This window comes from Papio anubis, unplaced genomic scaffold (assembly GCF_008728515.1).
Source record: "Papio anubis isolate 15944 unplaced genomic scaffold, Panubis1.0 scaffold1980, whole genome shotgun sequence".
Classification (NCBI taxonomy): Eukaryota; Metazoa; Chordata; class Mammalia; order Primates; family Cercopithecidae; genus Papio; species Papio anubis.
Genome location: NW_022162000.1, coordinates 901 through 7592, shown reverse-complemented (window position 1 = coordinate 7592; position 6692 = coordinate 901). Strand labels below are relative to the sequence as shown.

General features: G+C 42.7%; 1 pseudogene; it reads right to left on the bottom strand.

Annotated features, from left to right (window-relative positions):
• Positions 1-2485: 2485 nt before the first annotated feature.
• Positions 2486-4278, bottom strand: LOC110742256 (annotated as a pseudogene).
• Between the last annotated feature and the right edge of the window lie 2414 nt (positions 4279-6692).

Sequence of the window (6692 nt, the reverse complement as noted above, 5' to 3'; positions counted from 1 at the left end):
CTGGTAGTTGCCTTCATGGGTTTTTCCAAATCATTATTTTTTCAGTTTTTCAAGTGGGTGCATGTGGGAAAAGAAAGACAGATCAGCCTGTTACTGTGTCTATATGGAAAGAAGTAGACATAAGAGACTCCAGTTTGTTCTGTATTTGAGATGCTGTTAATCTGTGACCCTACCCCCAACCTTGTCCTTGCAAGAGACATGTGCTGTGGTGACTCAAGGTTTAATGGATTTTGGGCTGTGCAGGATGTGTCTTTGTTAAACAAGTGCCTGAAGGCAGCTTGCTGGTTAAAAATCCTGCCCGTCCCTGGGCAATGGAACATCTCGGTGTGAGACCCGATTGTAAGCTCTGTTTACTGAGATAGGAGAAAACCACCTTATGGCATAAGGTGGGACTTGCTGGTGCAATGCTGCTAAAAGGTTTATGGAGATGTTTGCATATGCGTATCAAGGCACAGCATTTTCCTTTGAACTTATTCATGTCACAGAGATCTTTATCCATATGTCTTACTACTAATTTTCTCCCTAAAATGATCCTATTGTCCTACTACTCCCTTATCTTTAAGATGATAAAGATAATTATCAATAAATACTAAGGGAACTCAGAGAACTCAGAGGTGGGTCCTCTGTGTGCTGAGCCCTGGTCCCCTGGGCCCACTTTTTCTTTCTCTATACTTTGTGTCTCATTTCTTTTCTCAAGTCTCCTTTTCCACCTAATGAGAAACGCCCACAGGCGTGGAGGGGCAGGTCACCCCTTCAGGTGCGTATATTAATACATGTAATATTTAAAAGCCTCTTCTGTTTATAATGCATCCTAACAGTTCCCTGCCCCGTCCCTCCTAATCTTTCAAAGCAATGACTTTTAACTCTTTTAGCAATGTCTTCTTTCTCCTCACATAACTACTTAGTCATTTCTTCATTATTTTATATATTTTATAGTGATTTCTTGAATGACAGATGAGGATTTAGCTCTTACACCATCACTATCTTTACTTTTCCTCCCATATTGTCCCAAAGTAGTTACCAGAGTTAGGGGCTAAGCAGTCACCACATCATTATGACTAAGTACATGTTGCTCATTGTTGAGAAAAACAGGGTACTGTGCTCTTACTTCCTCTCCTGTACTTCCTTCTGCCCTAGAATTAATGATTGCCTAACCACCCTTCCCCCTTGTTTTTTTACTTTTGCTTTATCTTCAATGAACTTCTTTCCAAATGCCCCAAATCTGGCAATAACCTATTATTATTTTTAAGAGAAGGGAATCTCACTATGGTGGCCAGGCTGGTCTGGAAATGTTGGACTCAAGCCACCCTCTTGCTTTTAGCCTCCTGAGTAGCTGGGACTGCAGGCATGAGCCATTCCACCCAGCTAACCTATTAATGTTTTTACTGGTTTTTTTGTTTTGTTTTGTTTTGTTTTAAGCCAGCTCCACAGCTGGAATGTGTCCTGTGTTGGATCCTATTTGCTGGATCCATGTCATTCTCTGGTTTGTCTCCTCCTTCATTTTGCTGGAGTATTTTCTCCAATAGCTTCCCAAGAAAGGGTCCATGGAGGTAACCCCTGAGTCTTTGCTTGTCTAAAAATGTATTATTTTACCTTCACCCTTGATTATTTGGCTGAATATAGATTTATCCGTTGAAAATCACTTTCTTTCTAGAATTCTGAAGACATGCTTCCATTGTTTTCAGCTTCTTTTTCGAGGCAGGGTCTCTTCTGTCACCCAGGCTGCAGTGCAGTGGCGCAATCACAACTCCCTGCAGCCGTGACCACGCGGGCTCAGTTCATCCACCTCAGCCCCTGAGCAGATGGGACTACAGGTGGGCGCCACAGTGCCCAGCCAACTTTTGTATTTTTTGTAGAGATGGGGCTTCACCATGTTGCCCAAACTGGTCTCAAGGGATCTGCCTGTCTCTGCCTCCCAAAATGCTGAGCCAATGTGTTACAGGCGTGAGCCACTGTGCCTGGCCAGTTTTTCTTTTATTCTCTCTCTTCTTCCTTCATTTCTCAAAGGCATCTCAAACTCAATAGGCCCAAAACCAAAGTCAAACTCCATCAGAATATCCTGCTATTTCCAACCTTAAAATATATCTTAAATCACAGTGTCTTACTACATGCAACCTTCTGGTTCAAACTACCACGATCCCTCACTTGAACTTAGAATTGGTTTTCCTGCTTCTGTATTTTTTTAAATCATAAAATATTTCAAATAAACCATGTGTGGCTTTATACTTTTTACTACATAAAAAGAATAAAGATCTGCCAGGTGTGGTGGCTCACGCCTGTAATCCCAGCACTTTGGGAGGCCGAGGCGGGCGTATCACTTGAGGTCAGGAGTTCGAGACCAGCCTGACCAACATGGTGAAACTTCGTCTCCACCAAAAACACAAAATTAGCTGGTGTCGTGGTGCGTGCCTGTAGTCCCAGCTACTTGGGAGCCTGAGGCAGGAGAATTGCTTGAACCCGGGAAGTCGGAGGTTGCAGTGAGCTGAGGTTGCGCCATTGCACTCCATCTGGGTAACAAGAGTGAAACTCTGCCAAAAAAAAAAAAAAGATATGAAGAGGTTATATACTTAAACAAGGAATTGCTTTAAGTGTGTGGCATCCACTGTTCTTGTGCATGCCAGCAGCTTCTTACTGCAAACACCTGGGACTTGCTATAGAGCAGCTGGAGTACGTTCCACCCACACACAGGACAGGGAGCTGACAACCAAGGAGTGGAGATCAATACTCCAGCTTTTTCCCCTCCGTTTCCCTGTATCTCAGCAGTATGGAGCTTGTTACCAGTGAGAACCTGCTCACTGACTTTAAACTGGTTTTCTTGCCGTCTCAGTTCCATTTCTCCATACCTCAATTGATGATTTCTGGTAAGACCTAGCAAATAAACTGCTTTCACTGAAATTTCAGTCTTGGAACCTGCTTTGGGTTCCCCAAAAGACCGAAATATATTCATTTTCCCATCACTGGACTTCCAGGTTGCTTTCAATTTTTCACTGTTACAAACAGGGCTGCAACATTTGTCTACAAACCTCTAGATATACACGTAGGAAGATTTCAGTATTTCCCACTAGTGAAACTGCTCAGTTGGAAGGTATGTGCATCTTCAACTTTAATAAATACTACCGACAATTGAAAAGCCTGACAATGTCAAGGACTGGCTAGAGTGCCACATGCGATGGGTGTGGAATGGCAGCTCACTGTAGCAGGTGCGGGGACTCAGTTGGGGTCTTGGAGAGGCACTTAGTTATAGCAAGAATGTTTCATAAATGGTATCTGATATATTCAAGATTAGTGCAGGATAAAAACACATTGCTTAGAAATAATTATACATATATCCAAAGTCAACAAAAGTCTTTTTCTTCTCATGTGAAAATACATAATTTTTTTCAGAGGGAGGGGAAACAACTTAAAATAAACCAGAAAATCCCTTCATATTAATCATTCTTCTCATATACTTCAAATTTGAGCTTAATTTCTTTTTCCTCCTGGACATCAGAGAGAACACCTGGGTATTCTGGCAGAAGTTTATATTTTTCCAAATCAATTTCTGGAAAAAACGTGTCACTTTCAAAGTCCCGCATGATCCTTGTCACAAATAGTTTAAGATGGCCTGGGTGATTCATGGCTTCCTTATAAACAGAACTGCCACCAACTATCCAAATCATCTCTACTTTATTGCTAATTCCGGTTGTTTAGTAAGTTTTAAGATATCATCCAGACTTCTGGTAAGAAAATGAGCTCCTTGTGGAGGTTCCTTGAGTTCTCTGCTGAGAACTAAATTAATTCTATCCTTTAAAGATCGATTCTTCTCAGGAATGGAGAACCAGATCTTCCTACACATAACACCAGATTCTGTTTACCTTCTCCTGAAGAGTCTGTGTCATTCTCTGGAAATACCTGAATTCATTCCTGAGTGGCGGCCAGGGCATGTCCCTGTTCTTGCCAATGCCCGTGTTCTGGGACACAGTGAGATGCAGTTTAGCAAACGAACCATGACAGCAGCGGTGAGCACCTCCGAGCCCGCTCACTACACAAGAACGCGCGGCCAATATTGGCTGGAAGGTTTTTACTTTGAACCTGGAGGATGAGCAATGACATCTTTATCCACCTCAAAGCTCGTCTTGAGCATTCACCTCCAGGTAGCTGGAGCAGCGCAGCAGCGCCCCCTGGTGGTCCATGAGCTTCCTTTTGCAGATCACTCACAGCCCTGAGACCCTCCTCTCCTTTCCATGCACCCGGGATTTCTTCACTGGACACCAACCTGCGTCAACTTTCCTATAAAGCAAAAGAAGCGCACAGGGTTTGCTCATGGAGTCCCTGCACAAAGTGGCCGTGGTGGCTGCCATGGACACTGCATGGGCACAGCAACTGAGTCGCCGCCACTCACCAAGGCTGACCTGGCAGCTGCCACTGCTGAGGGCCCAGCCAACCAAAAGCAGCTATTTTTTGGGGGGTGGAGAAATAAAACAGGAAATGGTAATTAAGAATAAAATAATATTATGATAGATAAATATGCCACTAAAGATATAGTAGAAGTTTAAATAATTTTGAGACTATGAACAAGATTATGCCAATGGAGAGAACTTATTACAAGTAGAGAAAGCTGGAGTATTGATCCTCGCCTCCTTGGTTGTCAGCTCCCTGTCCTGTGTGTGGGTAGAACGTACTCCAGTTGCTCTATAGCAAAAGATGGTGGGGGGGAGGAATGGTGTCATCTCCACCTTTGGCGAGATCCATGTCACCGTGTTCAGGGGAAGGGCCATGAACTCCCCATGCAGAGAGGAGGCTGTGGCTGTGAAGGTGCCTGTGGGAGAGGTGAGGAGCCGCTCCCTCTACACTGATGGCCAAGAGCCTGCAGATGGTGGGGAAGGCTTCCCCTCAGCTGTGTCCTATCAGGTTTTTCCAAGAGTCAAGGAGTAGACCTGCATATTGCCTCTGCTGATGTGAGCTGCACGCACACCTAGAAGTGAGGTCACCCCTGCTTAGGGGGTTCTGGGTCTGCTGGTTGTTCTGGGTGCTCAGAGGGAAGATGGGGAGGGGGCTTTGTGCAAAACAGTAACCATACTCTATAAATTATTTTTTCCTTAACCTTTGTGTCATAAAATAAAATGTAGGACTCCAGAAGGAAAAAGAAACGGTCTAAAATTTGTGTCCTTGAATAAAAAGTGAACACCCATTAACCACCAGGAATAGACGTTTGTGGAGCAAACCAGAAGCCCCATCATTTGCCCCAGCTCAGCAGTAAACTCTTTCCTCCCCCAAATGAAAATACATCCTGACTTTCATGATCATCACTTCTTTGTTCTATTTTATATTTTTATCATCCAAAATTATAATTTAGTTTTACCTTTAGAAATATGCTTTTGTTCTCTTTTATTCTATAGATTCTTTCTTGAAATTTATATTGTGTGGTAGAGCTTCCCATAGTGTGCATTTTGCTGATTGCTCCCCAAGCCATTGTTTAATATGTGTTTTTATTATCTGTATTGCCTCTAAATTGGTAATTGGCTATGGAGGTTAGCTTATATTCAGGCTTGGTTTCTTTGTCACTTGTACTTGTTTGATGGTGCTGTATTGTGTTCTTCCATCAAGAGGAAGAACCTGACATTAGTTTTTTGTTTTATTGTGTTGTTAATTGCCATTGCTGTTCAATGGTTAAATTCGTTAACTCATGATGGTTTGCAAAAGAGTTATTATAGTCTCGATCTCTCATTCCTTCCTTATTTATTATCCGAATAATTTCTAAGTAAGAGATTCACGCTCCTCTACTGTTTGTTTACTACTAGAAATTTGTTAACCAGAGACTAAGCCAAGCATCTACTCACCTATGACCCAGCAATAGCACTCTTAGTTATCAACCAGTAGAAATACTTGTATGTGTGTGCCAAAATATATGAAAATATTATTCATAGCAGCACGACTTGTAAAATCTGGATACAACACAATTGTCTATCAATAGTGAAAGGACAGGAAATATGAGCTATTTATAAAGTGGGAAACATATCAAGACCACATCTCAAAAGCAACAACAACAAAAAATCCACGTTTGCTTGTGGTGATCGCCTGAGTCCATGAAATAAGTAGACACTGGGGCCTTAGCAATGCAGAGATAGGTGGAATCAAGACATATTCCTCTTGCATTCCACACATCACAGGCACAAAATACACATAAGAAGTGCTTTCCTTAACAAAAAAAAAAAAGAGAGAGATAGCATATGGCTATGTGGCAGAATCTTTTGTGGGAAGGCCTTGAAACTACATAGCTGGCAAGTTAGACTGATACCATTAGCCCCAGGAAGCAGCAAATGGGTCTTGGCAGGAATAGATCCTCACCCTGGAGTGGGCTTTGTTCAGCTGGTGGTAGGTGTGTTACCAAACTAAACTGGGGTCCACTCACCTGGGGCAGTAAAAGCAAACATCCACACTGAGACTGTAGTGGGAGAAAGGAGGGCATTTATGTGCAGGGCGCCAAACAAGGAGAATCGGGCAACTCACGCTTAAGTCCCAACCTTTTTGATGGCTCACAAACAAGGATTTTCAAAGGCAGGGGCAAATTTCAGGAAAGCAGAGTTACAGGCAACATCATAAATCAATGCATAGAAGTGATACACTGCTTCGGCCTTAAAAGGTGGAAAATCCTCATGAGGGAGCTTACAGGTCTTAGGTAGATTTAAAGATGCTCTGATTTGTGATAGATA